Consider the following 10952-nt stretch of genomic DNA (forward strand, 5'->3'; position numbering starts at 1 on the left):
GGGCATTGACAACCTGATTATAAGATGGAAAAGCATTATCGATAAGAATGGAGACTATTTCATTTAATAAATTTTTTGGTTTGATATACAAGTTGTTCGGTTTTTTTTTTCCTCTAAAAAATAAGCGACATTAATTTCTTGACGACCTAATACTTCTGTAATTTTAGTTTTCAATTTAATATTCATTAATTTTTTCTTCTGTAAACAATTAAGCTATTTGCTCATTATTACGAAATGTAAATTGATACCTCGTAAAACTTTCATTGTTACGTCCTTGTGTTTATCAGTGTCATTTGTTCTTTTCAGTTAGGGTTGATAATTCGAACTTTAGTTTGTACTTCTGTCGAAACGTAGGGTTTTCTAACACATATATATTTCTCTCTTCTGGAATTTGATTAGTCAGTTTAGTCTTTATTTACTGAAATGGTTTTAATCATTCAGCCTGCTCAGCAAATAAAAAATGAAAAGTTTAAAGTCTTAATACATCTCCATATAACTGTTCCAGGCACAATTACAACAACAAAAAATTTTTATATGAATGAAAGTTATAACAAGGCTATTTGTTTATGGCCAAGAAAATAAAGTTTACCAACTCTAATAAGATATCCAGCTTTAATATTAAACCAATTAACAGTTGGTGTAATATTAGTAATACTATTATTGATTTCAACAAAGTAAAAAAATTCTGAGGATTTATATTTTATAATTTGAAATGCTATTATTTAGTGTGTTTTTTTTATTTTTATAACACACACAATATTAAATTTTCAAACACAGATGTATAATAACAAGCTTGTACATAGTAATTACTGCAGGGAAGGTAAATAACAGTAACAGCATTTTCAGTAGATCAATTATCTTTACATACATGTATTAAATTTCATATTACCAGGAGCAAAGGTGTGATTAAAATACTAATCAATCATTCATTTGGATAAAATACACACAAAAAAAAATGATGACCTATTCTACCAGAGTTGTAATCAAATGTGCACACACACAAAAAAAGACAGTTTGTGTAAATGACACATAGACAAAAAGAATATAATCCATATTGCATTTATTCTCACTTAAATACGCATTATAGTCATACATGACTACAAAGTAGAAATGTGGAAAACAATGACACTTTGCAAATTAAACTTGATTCCAGTATTACATCCTCCCACCCTTAGAGTCGTAAACTATTACCATTTTCATATGCATTTTGCTTTTGGTTATAGGAACCCTTCCAACTTTCCACTTTATCAGCTTTTCTTTTTATGTACATTGGGATTTATTTAGAACTGCATTTTCTTGATCATTGTTTTTTATGCACAGCTGAAATTCACAGTATATAAGCTTTAGTAGCTTACTTTTCTTCTAAATGAATGAATGTAGAAGTGCTTAATTTTTCATGTGGTTTTGTTACTTCATTATAACCAAGTTGGATCATCCAAATGGCAGTTTTATACTAAAAAAATATTAACTTTGTAATGATAAATCTGAACAATAATAACAATTTATTCCTGATTAATCATTCAATTTGTTATATTTGTTTTCCATTGTTGATGCTTTCACTCTTCCTTATCTAGGCATTTCTTGACTTTCATTGAAACCAGTCTATTGTGAAGCAATACATGTATGTTGTTAAAACTGAATCAAATCTGTGTGAAAAACCATTTAACTGAACTCGGGAATTGTTAATGTTTGTTGAAAATAATGAATGTGTATATTTTAAAACAATATGGAGATCAAGTAAAATGCCTCACTTAAGCAAAACCAAAAACTACATTAAAGTTTTGCAGTTCAGTATAATTAATTGTTTTGCTAAATATTACAAATTAATTCTTTTTATAATTCTAATGCAATCTGTATAAGCTAAAGCAAACATTTTCAGGAATATGAAGAAAAAATTATCTTAAATAAACTAACAATGAAATAATAATAATTCATTTAACTTTCCAAAACCTGGACTTACACGATGAAAATCACAATAACTAATGCTATTGGCAACTGATATCTTTAGCTCTGTTGGTCTAAATTATCTCAATTTCTAGATTTAATTAATTGATATCATTAGATAACATAATGAAACTTATCATCTTTCTCTTTCCCTAACTTAATTACCATGTAAAAGTATCAAATACTGAGCTGTACTTACTTTTCTGGGGTGCACATACATAATTTGGTAGACAAGTCTTTCCTGAGTTATGATTGGCTTAAAAAGCACAATGTACAAATAATTATTTTTTTATATATATTTTACTGTTAAATGTTATTTTCATCAGTTTACACTAGCTCTTAATATTTGTAATAAAGAATATAGCCTACCAGAAGTTTCTAAGCATCTTAATCTCATCTTGAAATATATACAATAAAACATATAGCAAAAACAGTCATATAGTTATTTCTCACTAGTTATAAGTGGAACATATGAGGACATTTCCTGATTTATGTTTACATTTACTTTAAAAGTACCAGTATTTAATAATGAATATTTTTATTACAACAAAGGTTCATTGCTTTAGTATTTATTTTAATACTGAATATTTAAATACTTTTTTTTGCATCATCATAACTACACATCTAGTGCTTTGTAGTAATTGTACCTTTATTATTGTTTTTGACACACATGTAACACTTTGATGATTACAACTAAGTGCCATACACTTAATGCATCATATACTGGCCCACATGGCATTTATATACTGTGTTAAGTTGTGCCAGCAAACATCAGTACATAAATGACAAGAAGGTTGTATGCAGTGCAAATAAAAAAAAGGTCTAACCAAAATGTTAAATTGAAAGCAGTTTCTGATTAATACAAAAAGATAATAATAATGTTTTTATTAATGTTAGTTTAATTTGTAGAGATTTTCAAAATTATCATCAACTGTTTTATTAAGATGTGTTTATCAGTGTTAGAGTAAACTATAATTGTAAACTTGTCCATATGCCTCTAGTACTAGATAAGACTGCTTATGTTAAAGCATTTTGGGGACAAAAAATTTGCAAAACTTCTGTAATGATAATATGATTGTGATTCTACTCCCAATTTTAAATGTACACTATGTGCAAAATATAAGCATAGCACTTACAAGAAACATTTTGTCTCTGTTACAAACAATCTTGGTACAGTTTATGACAGCAACAACCACTGTATTTATTGCCATAGTACAAAAGTACTTGAATGACACATCTGTAATTTCTTCAACTACTGTTTGGAACCTCTGACCTTCCTTGCCACAGTATGAACATGAGTTATATCACAAAAGTATCTGCAGTTTGAACAAGTATGTGGGGGTTATTGACTGAATTGAACCTTAAGTTGATATTCTGTTTCCCTAGTCAAGCATTATATGCATTATTTATATTGCTAAAGTACTTGCAATTTGGACAATTACATAGATGTTACTGACTGAACACCACCATAACTTGATGTTGTGCTGACCTGGTCAAGCATTATATACATTATTCACTATAACTTAAGTTGGTGTTCTGTTTCCTTGGTCAAGCATTATATACAGTATATTACTGTGACCACAATAATGGAAAAAAACGACAACTGTAAATCCAGTTTTTTTTGTTTTTTTTTGATAAAATTTGATACAGGATACAAAAAAAATAAAGCATTTCAATAAAAGTATAAGATTCTTTCAAGAAACACTAAATAATATATTATATTTTATGTAATACACTGAATACACTCTGATAAAGATATGTATGGCTGGAAGTTGTTTTTAAACATATCAACAGCATACCTATACACAAATTCATGTATTCTACTTTTTTATATATTTGAAATATCAAAAATATCATATGTACCAGATGTAACTAAAAGAAAAGTTTGAAAGTCAATAAAATTTCACTCCAAAAGACTAAATTTATTACCATAGTGAGAAGAATTAAGTAACAGATCCTACATGGTAATAATCAATATTCATACAGAAACACCAAACACACCAAAAAAATACATTGTCATAATTCCAAATGTTCCCAACTTGTCTTTAATTTGAAACTGTGGTAATTTTTGTGTAGTACAATGTTTATACATCCATTTAAGAATAAAACAAACAAAAACAAAGGTTTTGAATGAAATATTGTTTCACAAGTTACTAAATACTAGAACAGGATCAAGAAACACTCCAATAGATAGAGATATTATTACACACAAAACAACCTTTCTGAGAATCACAGGACAATTTAAAATGGTATCATATAATCACTTGTATTTTTTCATTCATTTCTTACCCTTTTAAATAAGTTTTCAAAGCTAATTGAATAAAATATTCTATACCATTTTCTATCCTTTTTAAGTACGTGCACACAAATTTCTGAAATAATAAAGAACTAAGAAAATAAATTCTAAAATTCCTTACACAAGGTATAAAATTTAGCCATACACCCTCTCATTTTTAAATGCAAGTTAAACATATATTTATAATATACATACAAATTCAATTCTGTCAGTTTTCCTATTAAGATTCTCTAGTTTCTAAGTTGAAAAGAAGCCTTTTAGAAACACACACACTATCTTCTAAACAACATCTTATAAAATTCAAGAACTTGAGTTATATAGATAAACAGAACCTTTTGAATTAGTAAGCTGAGATGTTCACAAAGATCGAAATTAGAGCATTATAAATTAAATGTGTACAAAAATCAGTTAATTGAATAAGCACAGAATCCTCCAAAAAGTATTTCAGACATAGTTGTTATGGAAGTATCTTTAGTACATATGTGCTGATTAAACCATTTTACACAAACAAAAGGTAATACTTCCAACAGTAGAGATCAGAATAATATAATTTATTTCTTAAAATACATTATTTATAAAGTTCATGAGTGGCATAACTAAGAGAAATCCACAGATTGTCAGAAGAATCTCATGGAAATTTTACCTAAAAGTGTATCAAAAACTTACATAATATCCCAACAGATGGCAACACTGGTGAATATGTAATTGTGAAATATTTTGTTGAACTCAGTGGACAAGCATAAAAATTCTGATAAACAAAACTCATTCAATTACACAAATTTACAGAAAGAAAAATTACACGGTTGATTCAAGATTTAAAAAATTCTATCATATGTTAAGATACTTGCTTCATTCATAGTTTTAAAATTTCTACTGTATACAATAAAAAAATGTGATGTTAAATATGCATAAAATATGGCATGTTTTTTTCAGAAAATGTCTTCCTGCTTCCAAGATACAGGCCAGTACAATTAGCTTTTACACTTCCATCCAAGCATAAAATAAGATAAAATGTTCTGAATAAATTAATGTTTCAATGAGGCATTAAATGCTTGATAAGGTTCAAGTTAAAACACTCAAGTAAAAGAGAGAGAGAGAGATAAGTAATGAAATATGATCACACACACAAATAATCATTCTGAACGACACAGGACAACTAAATTTAACTTGGTATAATTTTTAACTGATTCTAATAAATCATAACAAAACAGCCTGTTTGAAACCAACATATTTATTTCATGATCCCAGCATCTCCAAGACAAGTTTCAATTATCATTTTTAATTATTATATCTTTATCTCACCAAGCTCTTCTGTCATATCAATAACAATCACAAATGATGCTATAATTATACCCTTAAAATATACAAAAAATTAGCACTTGTACAACAACACATACATGTATATATTAGCAAGTCAAAATATGTGAAAAACAGGATTTCCTGTTCAAGCCTTTTCGTTGCATTATTTCATGCTAGCAATCATAATGTAATAACTTGTTGCTGAAGTAAATTGCTCAAATGTGTTTATACAAGAAAAAAATCATATATATGACAGTTCCGGTTTATACATGTAAACACTTAAAAATATGATTTTTTTTTTTTTACATTTTCTTCCACTTATTACATACACATATCAAAACACTACAACAGTTAAAATTCTAACAAGTGATTTATTAAAATTACAGCAATTATTATGTCTATCATTTCAATGCTTGGGCAAGCAGACGTGTTTAAGGATTGTCTTTCAGTGATTTAAACATTTTATGACATCCATGTATCAACTGACAGTTAACCAGCAGGAAATGAAGTTTTTATTCACTAGGATTATCTATTATTTACGGTTATTATCCAGATTGTTTATTGTTTTCACGTAATTCTTCACAGATTTGAAGTATTTACTAATGTTTTATGATTCTCATGGAATTAACTACAAATGAACTACATACAGAGTTCAATACCATGAGAAGATTGTAAAACATCAGTAGGGTGAGCAATTAAATACCGGCCTATATATACATGTTACTTAAAACAGCTAAAAAACACCCAAACATATAAAAGTATAGACCTACCTCAAAAATACTAAAGATTCAAGTAGAAATAATTAAGACCAAAATCCTAGTTCAACCATAATTACTTTACTTGTAAATACTTTATCACATTTTAAGAATCACAAAAAAAATCATACTGAGCATCAATCTATACCATTACAATAAAGATCTAAAATTATATAAATTAGTTCAAAGTATAAAAAATACCTGCTACCATTTAGTTTGTAAATATAAATAAGAAGGAAACAAACTATTGCTACTGATTAAAACATCAAACTTAAATAAACAGGAAAAATACATTGTTGAATAATGGATATTGAATATCACCAATGCGTTTCTTGTAACATATACACTATATAATTGCATATCACAAATGTGTTTCTTGTAATGTATACACTGTACAGTTGAATATCACCAATGTATTTCTTGTAACCTATACACTATACAATTGAATATCACCAATGTGTTTCTTGTAACGTATACACTATACAATTGAATATCACCAATGTGTTTCTTGTAACGTATACACTATACAATTGAATATCACCAATGTGTTTCTTGTAACGTATACACTATACAATTGAATATCACCAATGTGTTTCTTGTAACGTATACACTGTACACTTGAATATCACCAATGTGTTTATTGTAACGTATGCACTATACAATTAGCATTTTAGATATACTTTTGTCTGTAATAATTACAGCTCAGCTGACAAGTTCTGTTATTAAGGGAAGGGTTCTCTGGGCAGTGATTTTGAAGACAAAAATCTGGTGTAAAATACTTATTTTACACACTTCTGATTTGAAATCTGTACTAAGCTAGTTAAAAAGAATGAAAGAAAAATAATACCTATACTTTAGCATTATTTTCATTAATTTTTATCAGCCTAAAAATTTATCTTTGTATATCACCAGTGCTTTCAAATGCTGGTAAAACTTCTGCTGCTAGATAATACTCTTCTTAAAGATGTTTCTAACAGAATAAATGTACTGCATCTGCTTGAAGTTTTACAGCAAAACAGACAAAATGCAGTTCATAAAAGAATTAAGATAAGCACAATTTTGGGGTTTTGATTTTCATCAGCTTAATTTGTTTCATAAAAAGGAAATATTAACTTATCTGAATGATAAAGATTCTAGAAGTTTTTGAAAACTTTCCAACCTGTTACCAAATTACTAGAAAAATCAGATTTTTTAAACTTGTAACTTCTCAACACTTTTTTTATCCAAATGGCAGTTTGCCGAATTCCGAGAAAGTAATTTCAATTATCAAAAGTGACAAAAAGCATTAATAATTTCAGAATACTAAAACTAATACAGAAAGTTTAGATTTTATATGTAACTAGCTGGACGGGTGAAATAAAAACTTGTTTGTAACAAAGGATAGGAAATTGTGCTTCTATTTTTCCTCTTATCATAATAAACATTAAAAATGTAATAAAATAAAAATACATCAAGGTATCAATATTGAAAAGAAAAACATACTGTTTTCAATAATTCTAACAATAATGGTTACTTAGTTTATTCTAATGCTGAGGGATATACAACATTGGTAGTTTTTACAAAATTAGAGGGGGTCCACTAATTTCCCCAATGATTGAAACATCGTACCTGTTATCAAATAATCTTCCTTAATGTAAAAGCTGCAACCTGTAATACAGTAAGTTTCTTATGTGTTGTATTTGTTACAGATTTAATGAGTTTATATTGATAAACAAAAATTAAGATCTAGAAATAGGAATTCTACACAGAGTAGGTCTATTTAATTAAGTTTTCAATATATTAAATTTTATAAACCATTTTCTTATGTGTAAAGAGTAAAATGTTTCAAAATAGCTAACATTTTAGCTATTTTGACAGCCATATGAATAACTTTAGTGTGTTTATATCAACCTAAGGAAGTTACATTTCAGTGATAACTAATAAGCATCATACCAAGATAATGTTTTGAAAGTTTTAAATGTAAAAAAGAAAAATAATATTTAGGGGTTTATATTCTGTAATACTACAAAGCCTAAATTTAGCAATGAGTTCTGAAAAACTAATAAATGCTCTATCTATGTGAAATATATGGTAAGACAACCAAACAGGCCATTCTTGATGTGATGTTACATCAGTCATGTGTTACTTCTGGAAATCATTGTAGTGTGAGTAAATAATGGTGTGATTAAAAATCATCATCACTCTTTCTAAATGTATTAACCAATAATGTATCATAGTTCAACAGCTTAGCCATTAAAAATCACTTGAATATTTAGTTTTTCTTAAAAACTAAAATATATAGCAAGATGTATATATACATATATATATATATATATTTGTTCTTGTTATATGATAAACCAGAGGTTTTCAGTAGATCTAATTCTTTGTTTTTAAATGATGAACTAGATTTATTGTAAAGCACCTTCTTAATTTATCATTTTTTTTGTGTATGATTGTTTGATAAGTTTTAATATATTCAATGATTATCTCTCATTGCTCTTTTTTTGTTTCTGACACCAATTAATTTTTTTTTTACTTGAAGGTCCAATATAACTTTTAATTATCTATTCATATATTCTATATTTTTTAAATCACTTATGGTATATCAATATACCATTTGTTTCTATCTTCTTGTAGTACTGTAATATATATTCTGATTTCTGAATTCATTGTGATTAAGAATACTGTTAAGCTGATCTTGTTTCCAGTTACTTTTGTTCCTTTGTTATTCTTGAAGTAAATAATACCTGTTACCACCCATGGAGAAAACTGCTTAAAACTGTGGAAAAAATGTCAACATCAGTGTCTTTTAACTGTTGTTCAGGTAGTACATAGTGTTTATGACTCCACCTATGTTTAATGTTGCTCTGGGTAAATGTGAGGTTCCTTTGGAACTAAGTAACCTTAGATTCAACAGTTTGGTCTGGAACATCATTGAAGATAGTCTAGAAGAACTTTGTCACCAGTAGTTAGTCCAGTGAAAGTGATGTTCCAATATAAGTAAACTGTAAGTACATACACTTTATTTGACTTTGTGTTCAGTACTGGACAAAACTGTTAATTTTGTATTTTACTTTGTGTTCAACCTCGTTACTTCATTTTACATCAATTAAGTTAATAAGAGATTTAGTATTACTCTGTAATCAATATCTTGAGTGAATCTCTTATTAACAGGCCTATTCATTAGCTAGAACAAACATTCAGTTCACTTGAATACATCACACACTGTTACGGCTGGTGTAGGATAGCTTATCCCATTTTAGAATTTAATGTTTGCAATACAGCATATATTTTTCTGTAAAGCTAATTCAAAATGTTGTGCTAAATATTTTAGTCCACCAAACATTTGATTTAATTTCCCCTTTGTCTCTTAACCATTAATTATTATGACTACAAACATTAACCCTCATTTGTTGTCATCAAACTTGAAGCTAATTTTTGAAATGTTATGCCATTTTGTCATCTTTTGAAACAAAGACATTTTTTCATCATTGATAAGTCTTTTCACGGGACTTATCCCAATACATGTACAATCTGACTGTAGAAGTAAATGCATTAGTTTAATTCTATTAATTTTACATTTTGTAATAATTAAAATTCTTTGATCTTCTATATAAATAGCGAGAATGTTTAAAAAAATACTTGAATAACACAAGTTTAATTCTATTAATCTTACATTTTGTAATAAAGTTCTTTGATCTTCTATATACATAGTGAGAATACGTAAAAAAAATATACTTGAATAACACAAGAATTTATGGCTCATTTGCAAGAAACAACAACAAATTTTTCAAAACCCCTGATGTCACAAATAAAGAAAATTTTAAAAAGTTATTAAGTAATGAATTTAGGATAACTAAAAATTATCTTTCTTAAACAATAACTACTCTTTTTCATAACCTTACTAGATTCTATCAAATTGATACCTATTAAAAATTATTTTATATGCAGCTTAGCTCTTTTTAAGCAACATTTGTGTCGATGCTTCAAACACTGACAGAAACACTGAAAATATAAAAGAATTTAACTTTTCCATGCCTCTGCAATTAACTTTTTTTTAACTTAGGGAATATTTTGTTTAATAATGTAGAAACTAGTGAGGATTTGGATTTTAAATCTTTGTTCAATAGCCACATGATAATGAAAAATTATTCTTGCATTGTTTAATGCAAGGCATTCATTATTTTTGGGGCAAGGGATCATTTTATGTGAAATTTTTTTAAACAGGAAAGTTTACAGAACAGAGTAAGTTACAGCACATGACTGCTTTTGAATCATATATGGCACTTTCAAAATTTCATATCAAATTACTCCAAACACTAAGTAAAATATTAAAAATACTCTCATATATATATTTATTTATTTATAATTAATACAGTTGTATCATATAACAGAAAAACTGGATGTTATCTACTTTAAACTTTAAATTAAATCCTGGTAAATCAGATATTATTATTAGTTCTGGAGTAAGCTACAGTGTTTCACTTCAAGCCCAAGTCAGAGCAAATTCAGTAATATCTTAGCATTTTATACTGGCATCTGACAATATATGAGTGATAATCCTACCCTAAATATTTATCCAAGCTGAACAAGCAATAATTCAAACCATTTGTAAATGTTTGGCTCAACAACTGATCTGGTAATGGAATGCCATCATATTAATATTATGTAGCTAGCAA

The 10952-nt window shown here is 27.5% G+C and overlaps 1 long non-coding RNA gene across 4 annotated transcripts in view; it reads right to left on the bottom strand.

The window, feature by feature from the left end:
* Nucleotides 1-2202, bottom strand: part of LOC111084494 — a 138002-nt gene extending 135800 nt beyond the window's left edge. For 2 of the 4 annotated variants that reach the window (XR_002609591.1, XR_002609592.1), the window contains exon 1: nt 2144-2202. This is a non-coding gene — a long non-coding RNA (uncharacterized LOC111084494). The remainder of the gene's footprint in view (nt 1-2143) is intronic. The other 2 variants (XR_002609588.1, XR_002609586.1) reach the window with 2 other exon arrangements.
* Nucleotides 2203-10952: the final 8750 nt, after the last annotated feature.

The sequence above is a fragment of the Limulus polyphemus genome, unplaced genomic scaffold (genome assembly GCF_000517525.1).
Source record: "Limulus polyphemus unplaced genomic scaffold, Limulus_polyphemus-2.1.2 Scaffold153, whole genome shotgun sequence".
Classification (NCBI taxonomy): domain Eukaryota; kingdom Metazoa; phylum Arthropoda; class Merostomata; order Xiphosura; family Limulidae; genus Limulus; species Limulus polyphemus.